This window comes from Solea senegalensis, linkage group LG8, assembly GCF_019176455.1.
Source record: "Solea senegalensis isolate Sse05_10M linkage group LG8, IFAPA_SoseM_1, whole genome shotgun sequence".
Taxonomy (NCBI): domain Eukaryota; kingdom Metazoa; phylum Chordata; class Actinopteri; order Pleuronectiformes; family Soleidae; genus Solea; species Solea senegalensis.
The window spans coordinates 16844227-16857605 of record NC_058028.1 but is presented as its reverse complement, the minus strand read 5'-3'; the positions used below and the strand labels follow the sequence as shown (position 1 = coordinate 16857605).

General features: G+C 39.6%; 1 long non-coding RNA gene across 1 annotated transcript; it reads right to left on the bottom strand.

Moving 5' to 3' along the window:
• Nucleotides 1–10370: 10370 nt before the first annotated feature.
• LOC122773976 lies at nucleotides 10371–11426 on the bottom strand. Its single transcript, XR_006360933.1, has 3 exons — nucleotides 11362–11426; nucleotides 10768–10877; nucleotides 10371–10526 (listed from the first exon to the last, which is right to left on the bottom strand). It is a non-coding gene; the product is annotated as an uncharacterized LOC122773976 (long non-coding RNA).
• Nucleotides 11427–13379: the final 1953 nt, after the last annotated feature.

Sequence of the window (13379 nt, the reverse complement as noted above, 5' to 3'; positions counted from 1 at the left end):
CTCTTCTCCTGCAGTGATGTAATGGCAATGGATTTGGCAGATTAGCACCTTCCCACTGGTTTTCTGGGTGTGCCCAACACCTACTATTCACACAATGGTAGTGGACTGATGCAAAGAAATGCGTTTCCCCTATATCAGCTATGTTGGGCTAAAGCTCGACTTGTATCACCTTCTCTTTCTCTACACTGAAAAGCCAGTGGAAGTCACAAGTGCAACAACAAGGACATGAACCCACATCATCTTGCAGACTGCCCGTTGTGTGTGATGGAGCACCAATCGGGAGCACTGCAGCCCAAGACTGAAACTGGGTCTCCGCAATGGCAGGTGACTGCTTTTTTTATCCGTGCTCTAATCAAGCACTTGCGCAGTCTACACTACATTTTAGGACAGCAGGCAAAAGGTTTGATGGACGTATTCTTGGTTGGATGCTTCATGATAATATAAGGGGATATAATGTAAAATATGTATGCTGGCCATCAACACTGTACTGTAATTTTTTATAAACATTGAATTTATCACTTCAATTGCCACGTGTTAGCAATGGGCAGAGATTGAAAGTCAAGGTGTGTGAGTAACTGCGGTGTCGCATCAGCTGAGAAATATCACATGGTGATCCAGGAGAAAATGTTGCACCTTCATATCTATCATCAAATTCCCCTCCATTGTCAGCCCTCAATATTTGAATGCATCTCCAACACAGATGCTCATTTTTCTTCTCCTCTGGTTGAGAAGCACAAGGGGAAGTGAGACTTTTTAACTTTGGTAATGTTCAACACATCGCAACAGACTAAAAAAAGTGTTTGAGGGCTCAAGTGACAATAAAATTGTAAATAAACTGGCTGTACCATTATCAGTTTTTCAAATTGAACATGTCTCCTTGTGGCCCCACTGAAAAAGCTACAGACACAGAAAGAAATGCCACCGGAGACGGAAGTCAAAGAGCAAAAGGAGAGGATAATTAAGAATCAAGTGAGTGAGTCACAGCAGCATCTCTGAAACCAGGTGTGACAAAATATTTATACAGACTACTAAAAGGTTTATGAAAGGAATCAGGGATTACGAGTGAGTGACAAAGAAAGGTTGTGGCCATAATTGGGGCCATCCATCATGGGACAGTTTTAGCTGTGTAGGTGTTATGTGCCACACGTGCATGTAGCCAGTGACTCTGAGTGACTGTTGATAAGACTGTCTGGATCTGGTCCAGTCTGCAACCGGCCTCTTTCCATTTACTGCTGCATAAAGCTTCAAAAGGCTGCTCATACATCCACACAGTGCACATTTCAGCATGTGTTGGGCCAGATCCAATTAATATATCCATTCAATTCCCTTTAAATCGAGACAAAATCCAGATGAGAGACTCACAGCAGTCATTGTTAGTATACAAGGTCACTGTGAACTATTGATATTGAGTCTGCAGGCATGATACCGATACATATGTGATGGGCAAACTTTGCAAACAAATAAAATTAAAGTGTGTTTTCTTTTCTTTGTAGAACCCAAAGGTCACACTGACAGGGAGGAGAAACCCACAGTTGGCTCCTTGGGGGTGGCACAGTTTGATAAATAAAACACTAAATTACAAAAGTCAAATCAATCTTTTCAACTCGGCTGAGGACAAAGCAGTGAATTCTCCTCTGCACTTTAAGCAACACTGCTTAAAGTTTTGGAGCGAGAAAAATGGAAAGAGAAAAGAAAACTGTGCTATAAACTAACCAAAATATGCAATGCAAGGTTTTATCTTTAACATCTTAATGTGCTCTCAAATACTGGCACAGAATTAAAGTGCCAGTATGTATCTTCTGTCGCTAAAAGATCATTTAGCAACATGCAAACTGATTAAAAAAAAGTGTAAGACAGTAATACCAGCCTCTTGATTCAAGAGGTTTATTGTCATTCTGCTACATTCAGAGCGATAACATAAATAACAATGAACACAGAGAGGTAATCTACAAACCTCTTGTGCATCAGAGGTTATCCTCACACATACATGCCCACTATATTCACCCAGAAAAAAAAAAAATCCTTATTCATGGAGCCTATATGTGTGCTATGCTCATGCCCGTGGGCTGCAGCAGTTCAGCGTCATAGCTGCCATGCACAGGTAAAGTAAGATGTTAGAGCTCTGCCAACAGATTCTTGCTCATTATTTCATGGCTGTGAGTTCATTTCACCATAGGACTGTGCAATATTCACAAAAGCCACATCCTACGTGTAATAACTGACAGCTGTTCTCTCCTATTCCCATGACTTTGTGCATATGCTTTGTCGAGGTTAAAAAGCTCCCGCTGCCTAGTGTGGGATTTGTTTTGGTGCATTCGACTGTACTTTGTGGCTTTCATCCAGAGACTCTCAGCTGTTTGACACAATTCCTGCATACACTCACAAGCTACTTTATTAGGTACACATCTCATTAGTCAGTCACATGGCACAGACCCAAATTCTATCTTATCTCAAGGCACTGCAAGTAAGGCAGAAGCCCAACAGCTCACACAATGAGCAAGCACCAGGCCTCAGTGGTGTGGCTGAACAATTAATCAAAATGTTCGCAATATGGCCGACTGCAATATTTATTAAAGCCGAAATGTGTGTGTCAAATTACCATTTTAGATTAAATATTGTCCCGACCACATCATATTCTACAGACTTTGTTTCTCACAGATCATCACAAATGTCCCACAGTATTCATTTTTAAACATGTTATAGTTAAATGAAATTGAGAATAATTATGTAAAAATGACCATTCCCTCTGATTTCAGTCAAAATAATCGCAATTAGATTCATTCAAAATCGTTCTGCCCTAATCAGTGGAGAGAAAACAGGAAGAAATCTGTGGCAGAACCAGACTCAAAGATGTGCAGTATCTGCCTCGAGCAGTTGGGGTGGAACAAATGGGGAGGAGAGGAGAGGTAGGGACAGAAAGGGGGAGAGAAAGAAAGAAAGAGAAAGAGGGAGGTGAGGTAGAGACAGAAGAGAGAGACCAGGAGCAGATATATAACAGTTGCCCTATGATATTGGTTTAGCCAGGACAGTGATGAATTAGTTTTGACTGTTTATATTACTACAAAGACATTAATACAAGCAGTAGCACAGCAATAATACTGATGGCAATACTACTATTGCTACTGATAATATGATTAATATGATAATAATGATCCCACAGTGTGCAAGGTGAGGACAGAGAGAGGGGACAGGAAAGAAAGACACAAACTAGGGAGAGAAAGAACATTAACTTAACTTACTAAGACATTTAGATGTGGTCAAGACAACATGCTATTGTTCAAACCAAACATCAGAATGGAGAAGAAAGATGATTCAAGTCACTTTGAATTGTTGCTGATGCCAAATGAGCTGGTCTGAATATTTCACAAACTGCCAATCTACTGGGATTTTCACCAACAACCATCGTTATAGAGTTTACAAAGAACGGTCCAACAAAAGAGTAAATATCCATAAAGTGGCACTTCTCTGAATCAAAAGTCCTAATTCAAAAAGGACAGAAATGCAGCATGCAGAGGACAAACTCCGAAAGCAAAAAAAAACACCACAGCAGATGGACAAGAGCAGCAGAAGACCACGCCTGTCGTTTTACGAGGTGTCCTTACTCCATTATGAGGATAATAGAGTAAGTAAGTAAACATTTGAAAATGTAGTAAAGTGGCGACAAACAAAATCCTCTGTGGTTACTCAAAAAGTAAACAACAGAAGGGGAAGCCAGCGGAGCATAAAGAGATGTCTGACCTTGGCAATTGCCCCGAGTTCATGTACATTTAGCGGGGATCTCCAAAGTGCAGTGATGTGTGTGTCACACCCTTGAGATGTCATAGTACATGGCAACGCACTTCATTGTGTTCCTCTGTTTAACAAGTGGTGTTTGCTGTCAATAAAGTTTCAAATCTCACACAGGAGCAAAAGTATATTTAATTTACTGACAGGCCGATTTGTAAAATGTCTTATGTGATAATGTTTTTCCATCATTTTGCCCAGTCCTTCACTGGATGTACCACTGAAAGGGATTCTTGCTCTCACATGGCTACCAATAGGGACACAAGAAAAAGCTGATTTTAGCCAAAATATAGGCCTGCATTCTCACCATTTTTTACAGCATTTCCTCACTAGAAATTAAAGTTTATGTCACTTTCCTGACAACAAAGTAAAGAATATCATAAAGAAAATCAACATTGTTACATTACAGAACACAGGCATGTTTGATCTACTATTGCCACCATCAGTATTCTATTAATTTGTGACTTAAGTATTTGATATCCTGCATTAGGATTTACATTGCTGACACAAACTTACTTAACCAGACAGCAGCACACCAGCAACTCCTGAGCTAAAGAACTTAGCCTTGTCTCTAGGCTTTGATGCTAGCTGGCAAATGAGCAGCATACAAACCTACATTTCCAGCCAGAAAAGGCTGTCTAACAACAAGATATAGCACCAACATATTCTTAAGATAATGTAGACTTAAGCAGGTGAAAATTGAATAATGATTGCATTTTTTAAGTGGCTAAAATCTGTTTCCTTAAGTGAGGGTCGACAGTCAGTGTCACAGGCCGGGTCTCATCAGTAGCGGCAAATTCATTGTTGAAAGTGTGTCAATACCTCATACCACCACACTTTAAATGTACTGAACTATCCCTTTAATAGCACACACGTTATGCGTTAAGTTTGTGTTGGGCTAAGTGTAGGATAAAAGGCACATTTGCACCTGCAGTAGCCAATAATCATAGCATCCTGTAGTTGTCGTCCACACAACATAAACAATGGGAACAAAGTGAAAACCAACTCAGCACTGCAACATATTACTGCACATGTTTGTCAACAGAGAAATACACAAACAACAAGAACAACAAGAACAACAAGAACAGCCACATGCAGAAATGGCCTCATGTGTAGCTGCTGTGCTACCTCACAAATCATACAAACACACAAAACACAACAGTATCACAATAAAAGAGCACAAGCAGCAGATACTCACTCTGTCTATGACGTGCAGGAACCTCGTGGGTGAGTAAATCCTGTGGGAGTCCAGTTTTTTTTGTTTCCAAAAGACAGTTTGAAGTCCAATCTTAGCATTTGTGTTTGTTTGTTTGTTTGTTTGTTTGTTTAAAGGGGCTGCGTGGAAACAAATATATTTCTTCCATGAAGGTGTCGAAAGCAACAAAATCTGCTGGAAACAGGAGCAGCAGGTGAGGAGATGTAACAGGAAATCACGGACAAGGCCAGGAGGCTTTAAACTACCCGCCTCCCGACAAAGAAAGCTCTGGATATTTATGTTGCCCCCTAGTGGGCATTATGGTGAATACAGTTTTTTGGCACATCCTCATTGACTTTACTCTCTGTGCTTGGAGACCATTATTTATATACAGGAAGGAAAAGTACAGTACAATTCATCATCATTATTGTTATTATTATTATTATTATTATTATTATTATTATTATTATTATTATTATTATTGTTATTATTATTATTATCATTATTGTTATTATTATTATGAATAATAATAATTATACTCATTTTATAGGAGGCTCATTAAAGGAACCTTAATTCACAGGTTTAGAGCCCTCCACTCTCTTTAAAAATCAAAATAAATCTTTTTTCTTTTTTTTTTTAATCGGCACTGGTGGCATGAATTTCCGGTCTTTTTTGCACGCTTCGTGGAGTTTGACTAAATGCAGAAAGACTGGGTACCTGGGGCTGTAACCTCAGACACAGTAATCAGTTGTGATTGCTTGTAGTGAGAGTCAATGGTAGAGTGGGGGGGGTGTTGAGGGTGATGGAGCAATCTTGTCAAGAGATGAGAAATCTGCCCTCAAGGATTTCAGGATTTCATTAACCCTTAAGTTGAGGTCTCGCCTCTCTTGCCTCTGTGTTTTCAGTCTTTCTCCTTCTGGCTCTCTCTCTCCACTGCTGTGCACCTCTCTGGCTTCCGGGCCTCTTTCTCTAACCATGTGGATGACCAACTGCACCGCTCAGCTGGACATTTTAATGGCTTTTCATGGGCTGAAGTTTGTATGGCACAGCGCATCAGCTCTTTCAACAGTCCTAATTCAATCAAATCAAATCCAATCTGCATTACTTTGTAATGCAGATTGAAGAAGCATGGATCTAAATCCAGACTGTAGAGGTAGCAACTGTCGGACAACAACAGTAATACAAAAGTAATGAAAGCACACAATCAGGCCTTGCAATTGGTGTTCTGCATGTGTCTTGTCCTCAGTATCTATCTATCTATCTATCTATCTATCTATCTATCTATCTATCTATCATGCTCTTTTGAAGAGTACCTAAAACTAGCGATTAAAATGATTCACTCCTTAAATTTACTGATGTTATAAATCAAGGGAGGATAAGTAGACTATAACTGTCCCATAAGTTCTTATTCAAACTGACTGTTATTTCTGCTTCACATTTCAAACCACGTTCATTTGTCTAAATATCTATAGGATCCATATATGTTCAGTGTGCTGCTGCTCTGAGTAAATATCTTATCACTTACATGGATTACTAGACATGATCACTTCAAGTTGATCGTTTAACTTTCAAATGGAAGTTAGATTAATTAGACATGTCAGTGATCAATCCAAGTCTGTACCACTGAATATTGTTTTAATAATGTCAATCATACTTCATGCGCTTCTGATCTGTCTTCTATGTCTTAGACCAACAATATGGTGGTTGTACTTCTACCTATAGGTGGTATAATAAGAGGTCTAATGTTAACCATAATGCGCTTGCATTAAGCAGTTTTATGCTCTTGGCTCTTTCATTGAGCCTCCTACTTATTACTGAGCCCACCAGTCATTTCATCATAAACTAGAAGCAGCACATGATTTTTCTCTATGGTCTGTCATGAAGGACGAGTGACTGACCCTTCACATGAAGCCACTGAAGATTGGAGGCATGCCGTGCACTTTAGAGTCTGATGCTGTCATGATCGAACAGCTGTGTGCATTTTAAATTTGCTTAAGTGTGTGTGTGTGTGTGTGTGTGTGAGGGGAGGATAAGAGAGAGGGGAGTGAGTGATGCCAGGAGCTCACGTCTTCCCTCTGCAGACATGCCATTTGTTCCATCAGCACCTCAATTTCTTACTCTTATCAGGACTGTATATATAGGACATAAAATATAAGCCTGGCTTCTGGTACAGTAGCTTGAGCTTTGAGTCTTCACATAAAACCTCAAAGCATTAGAAATATTAGAAATGAACAGCAGGGAGTTTTCTTTTTCTTTTTCTTTTTTTCACAAAGTTTTTAAGTGCATATGAAAGCAGTGACAGCCTGCAGATACTATGGAAGGAATAAATATATGAAACCTGTTCATTTACATTCACAACTGCACATTAGACTCAAATAATCAATATTCATATTATAATAGATTGTAATCAAATATGTTTTGCGCTCAAACATTACTTGTATCAAACGTTTCTTCCTTCATATTCTCATGTAATCGTCATTTTGAATGGATGCAGCACAAGCACAAGGATCACAAGGATCTGAAAACGCCTCTGTAAAGATCACCTGTAAGGTCAGGTGGTTAATTTGTGTATTGAGAAAACAAATACTACAAATTATTTTGGGCTCAAAAAGCATATACTAATAGGCTACATACGTATGGTGTCTACAGTTCTTTCTTAATTTAATCCAAGACAAATGGCTTTTTGAGAATCTTGGAAACATCTTAGCCGTTTTAATACTTTCCTCACTTTACACACATAGGCAAATGATAAAAGGTTATGATGTACTTGTAGTGGCAGATAAAGTTGTCTAAACTAAAAATGTAAACCCCCTGAAAACATGTCAGGAAGAAACACTATTATAATGCATCATGTCTTATAAGACTACAGTATTTGACCTTGTGAATCTGAAAATACAGAACGGGGCAAAGGAGGGGGGAAAACAAGCATGAATAAAGCTTATAGTTTATAGTTATCATGACCTGCCTCATCAAAAGTACATGGGTAATTAAACTGGAAAGCAGCTTCCCTTCCTTGCAGCATATGGAATAGGATTTATTTATTTATGATGATGGTATGAGAGTGACTGTTGCTCAGTGGTAGAGCGAGTTGCCTTGTCAAATGGACAGTTGTGGTTGTGGATTTGATTCCGGCTCCAGTGCCGATGTGTCCATTGAGCGAGACACTTGACCCCACATTGCTCCAGACGGCGTGTGAAAGACTAGAAAGGTGAGTAGAGTGAATGAATAGAGAGCATTCACAATTTGAATTGACACTGAATTGAACTGAACTGAGTGACAAAGCGTTTTTCTCACAATGTTGCCAGTGAATATCATAGATGTCGCAACACTGAATATTTCTTACATAACCAGTATGCATAATGTTTTCTTAATTACTTTGTTAGCTTAAAACTATCATTTAGCTGTCATTGGAAATCACTGAACTCAGCTAATAAATACATAAATAAAAAAGACTGGATTTGCCAAACTTTGCTGTTCTATAATCAAATCAGAACATTTGAAGAGACTCATTTCATACTGTAATAATATTTTTATAATTTATATTTTCATGCACATGAGTAAATCAAAACTCAATGTATGGTGGTTTCCCATCTTCTGTGTAATCCACAATGTTACACAGTGGGTAGAAATGTAAAAAAAAAAAAGTAAAATAGATCTTTGTATACAGACAATTTCCTGTATCTTTTATCACTTTGTCACATGGCCCTGTCAACTGGACATGCTGCTCTCTAATGTTCCCAATGTACTGAGGACATGTACATTTTCAGATGCAGGCAGGTAAATGGATATTCCCCTTCACTTCACCAGTACAGTCATGATTTGAAGACAGGCCAAAGTGCCTCCTTTGGCCTCTGAACTCTCTGGCTTTATTGTTCACTCCCGCAAGGCCTGTAATGAACACAGAGGGTTGGCAAGGAAATGTCAGAACACTGATGGGGAATTGTGATGTCATCATGGAAAAAGGTCAGGAGAAAGTAGTGGGGAAGCAAAGAATCCAATATTATTAAAAAGAGAAAGGATAGTAAGATAGAGGAGTAGAGATTCAACTCTCAATCAATGGAAAACTGAAGAGAATGTGATTGTGATCGGCATTTGTGTCTACACTAAAACAAACACAGCTGATTTTACTTTACTGTTCAATTTGCAGCTCTGGATCTTTTTTTCACGATCTGCCACAATTTTAAATAATAATATATAGAGAGTATGTAGATAAAGATGATGTACATTTTCATAAATCCATGTGATGATGGTGAGGTTTCAGAAAGGCCCCTAACACTGCATTAAAGCTGCTTTACTGCCAGAAGTAAAGACATCTTTTTCCGTTTGATAGGAGATTTGTCTTTCCCTGTAACCTAAATTATCCACAAAGACGTATTATTATTCATGAGGAGAAAAAGTCCATTTGGTTCAAGTGCCTCCTCTATATTTCTTTGTCATTGTCTTCTCCCCTGAAGCGGCTTACATGCCTTATTTATTCATGCATTGAGCAAGCTGGGACACCTGGGGACAAGTCCAAGGACAATGTCTCGTAATATACTGTAGTTGTATGTAAGGTCAAGAGAACTCCACAAAGACTCTGTATCCATCAATACAATGTGTTGATCCATTACAGAGATGAAAGCGGTGTGAAATTTGAGGACAAATGCGTCAGTCAGTCAATGAAGTTACCTTGACCTACCTTGACCTTCACTGACACACATATTTAACACAGTGTCCTGATCTGTTGGAGGTATTTGTTAGTCTGACTGCAGGTTAAGTAAGCAGCCAATGTGCACTGTCCCCAAACAGCATCTCTAACCACCATTTTCTGCATGCTGATGCACAGTAAACACAACAGGGCTGTATTGGAGGACATGCGAAGGACATAGATACAAAGATTAAAAAAAAGTCAGTCATGAAGTATGAATTGCACCCAGAGGGGACACTCCACTGGTTACAAAAAACCTCACTACAACCTCAAACACTTAACTTAATAGAACCTGATGTCACTTTTGTAATTTATGTTCCTAGTTAAAGGGAAATAGATGATCAAGTACAGCGTGTATGAGTGCCTGGTTGCAGGTGATGCCTCTGACTTTCCATCTGCATTCTGGCCAAATAGGGCTGTACTGTACATGTTTAGGACATCAGTGGACATGTTACATATTACAGGCTAATCTTAACCAGAGCCTCAGAAATTAGGTTCATGCTCCATATGACCAAGCTGTGGCCCCCATGAGGACTGCGGGTCCTTACACAACCAGTGTTTATTCCAGGAAAAGTTCCAGAAAGACGTAACTACAACAAGCACACACCATGGTCACCATGAGGTCAGCCATCCCATAATGGAATATTAGACATTTATTTGTCTTTGTGACTAATAAGCACTTTGCTTATAGACAACAGTCCAACCCTGTCTCTCTCTCTGACACACACACACTAAAACCTCTGGAAGCAGCTCATCCCCTGGCAGCAGCAGCCTGCAGCGCTGCCACAACAGAGCTGTGGTAGGATGTGACGCGTTGACAGGTAAGACAAGGTAACCCAGAGGAGACTGATCCAGGAACTGCTGAGAAACACACACACACACACACACACACACAGAGAGAGAGAGACGGACATGTCCTTGAATAAAGGAGAAAACCAACTAACAAGCGGTTACAGAGCAACTAAATGTGCTTTCTAGTGACAGCTAATGGAAACAGTATGAAAATACCTGTACATTAACACTTACATCAAGACACCCTGTCATCTATTTGTTAAAATCCACAAGCAAATACCAAGCTAATTTATAACTTGCAATAACTAACCTCTTTTCCAGGTGGTGCCGTCAATCCCAGAATTGATACTGATCCGGAGTTAATGAGTTGACAGATTTGGGTTGTGACTGATTCAGTGATCTGGCTGGAGCATGGAGACACTGAGAAAATGTTTGTTTATGTTTTGACATGATGCTGAGAATGAGAACGAAAACTGAGTGGCTGCATGGCAGGAAGGAATACATCTGATGGATGGTGATTACTGTAAAACGATCAGTTTAATATTACAAAACATTAATTACTAATAATTAATGATCAAGGTTTCAACGTGTGAAAACACACCAAATTCCAATGCTCCTTTAGGGAAATACTGATGGAGCTAATGAAAAAATGCTAATCAATACCTCGACCAGTAACAAATTAGTGACATCAATCAGTTTCCTCACAGGAATCATTTTCCTTCATTAAGTAAATCAACTTTAATTTGTGTGATTGTGTGCTATGTGTATGCTGTGTGTGTCTATGTGCAGGTGGTGCATTCTGCTGTTCTACAGACAAAAACAAAATTAAAGATCAACAAAGTCAAGCTTCGTTTTATGGGATTCTTTTAAAGCTACAGTGTAAAAACATAAGAGGGTTACTCACCCTTTTCCTTCCAAGTGTTTTGGACCAATTATGCAGTCTTCATTTACCATCAAAGCTAAAAATAGGTATCATGATTTGTATCTTCATTCATTCATTTACTATTGCACATTTTAATTCATCATATATTAAAGCTTAGTGCTTGATCAGACCTCAAAATCACCACCAGAAAGTGTGGTGCTGCGCTTCAGCCAGTCCCCAGACCTGTGTCTGAGCCAGATAATGGTAAATATTTAAATTGGACACAGTCACAAGACGCACACATCTGCAGACTTTGAATATTTTACACACATCCCACACACACGCTGGACATTTATTTATTTTTAATCACATGTGTGCATGCTCAGAAACCTGCCTTGAGCTCCACAGAGCCATGCAGGTGAAAGACATGCCACATCCAAACACCCTGGTCTCTGATGATTAAAAACAGGCAGACATTTGCCGGTTAATTACTGACTAAATGCAGTGTGTTTCTCGTACTGAATAACCATACTTAGATTTTAGAAGCACTGAGCGATGTCCTGTCTCCTCTGTGTGTCTCTCAGGTGTGTAGACTGTGGGCAGAAGCTTTAACGTATAATAGTCTCTCCAAGAACTCCCGTCTCCTGAGGACATAATGCAGGACAGACTGATCATCATATTTCAGGCAACAGACTGAATTTTTTACAGACACCAGACAACATAATTTCCTCATTTCAGAAATGAATTAGCTCATAAACATCTCCTCTGGTGAACTGCGAACGACGGCTCCAGTGTTTGCACAGAAGGTGTAAAGCGCATCTAATAGATGAATGGATGAATATGATATGATGCAGTTTTCCAGACTGAACAATAAATGGTAGCTCACGTCAATCATAGTCAGGTAATGAGACATTTATGCATGAATAACACCTTTAAATGCATTGAATTGCTTTCTTATTTAACTATTTTAGCAGAATGTTATATGACTAGCAGCCAACGCTAGATAACATGAGACTCATTGCTGCTAGTGCAGTTTGACATAGTGTAATGTTTCATGTATTAATAAACTATGTTTAGTGGGCAACACAAATGCAATAGACACAGAAAAGGCCTGAGATCTGTACGGTGCACTGATGGTGAGCGATGGTCCTCAGGTTGTAAATCCAGGCATTTCAGTTCCACGGAGTCTGAGTCCCCACCCTCTCCCACACACACACACACACACAAACACCTCAAAAGAATGAACTGTGACCTTTTCATTTCCATGTGAAGGGATAGGGTGATTAGTGTGCAGACAGACGATGGGGTGTAACATTATTACATCCGAGCTGCATGTTCTGACAGCAGACATCATGTACTTGATTACATAGGAGTAAGGGTGCATTTGTTTGCGCTCGGGCTCCTTTCGGACCAGATGGCTCTAAAGTGAAATTCCGTGATGGTGTGATGATATCGAGTTGAGCTATCGACTATGAATCTTGATTGCAACTCGTCACCTTGTTATACAGAAGTTTCTGAGCCATCACCTATTTATGCAGCGCGGTCTTGATTGGAAATGGCAGCAGAGGTTGTGTTGCTCGGATGATTACACTTGACACAACTCAGTCATCTTCAGCTTATCCTTCTGAGGGTCGCAGAGGCTGGAGCCAATCCCAGACATGGTACTATACTCCAGCAACACAATGACAAAACCTTCAGTTCTGTCCTTGCAATTAAATTATTGGTAATCACTTGTTATTCAGTTGCTGCCACTTTAATGTGTGTAGACAGTAATAAGAGGGAAAGTTCCACGAGATCACACCAGACACTGTGTACAAATTAATGGATGTAGTCTGCTGGTTTCATCACTGAAGCCAACCCTGGAATAACAATCTCATGAATAGCTACTCGGGGCAACTCTGCTGGTTTATGGGATAATTACCCTGTTTTTCACTTGATTTACAACATTAGCGAACGTTCCCAGGATAAGTGAATGATCTCAATCTCTAGTTTTGGGTCTTCTTCAACACAGCGTGACGATTTTTGGTCCCATTTAGAGCAAAATAGACAATATAATGACG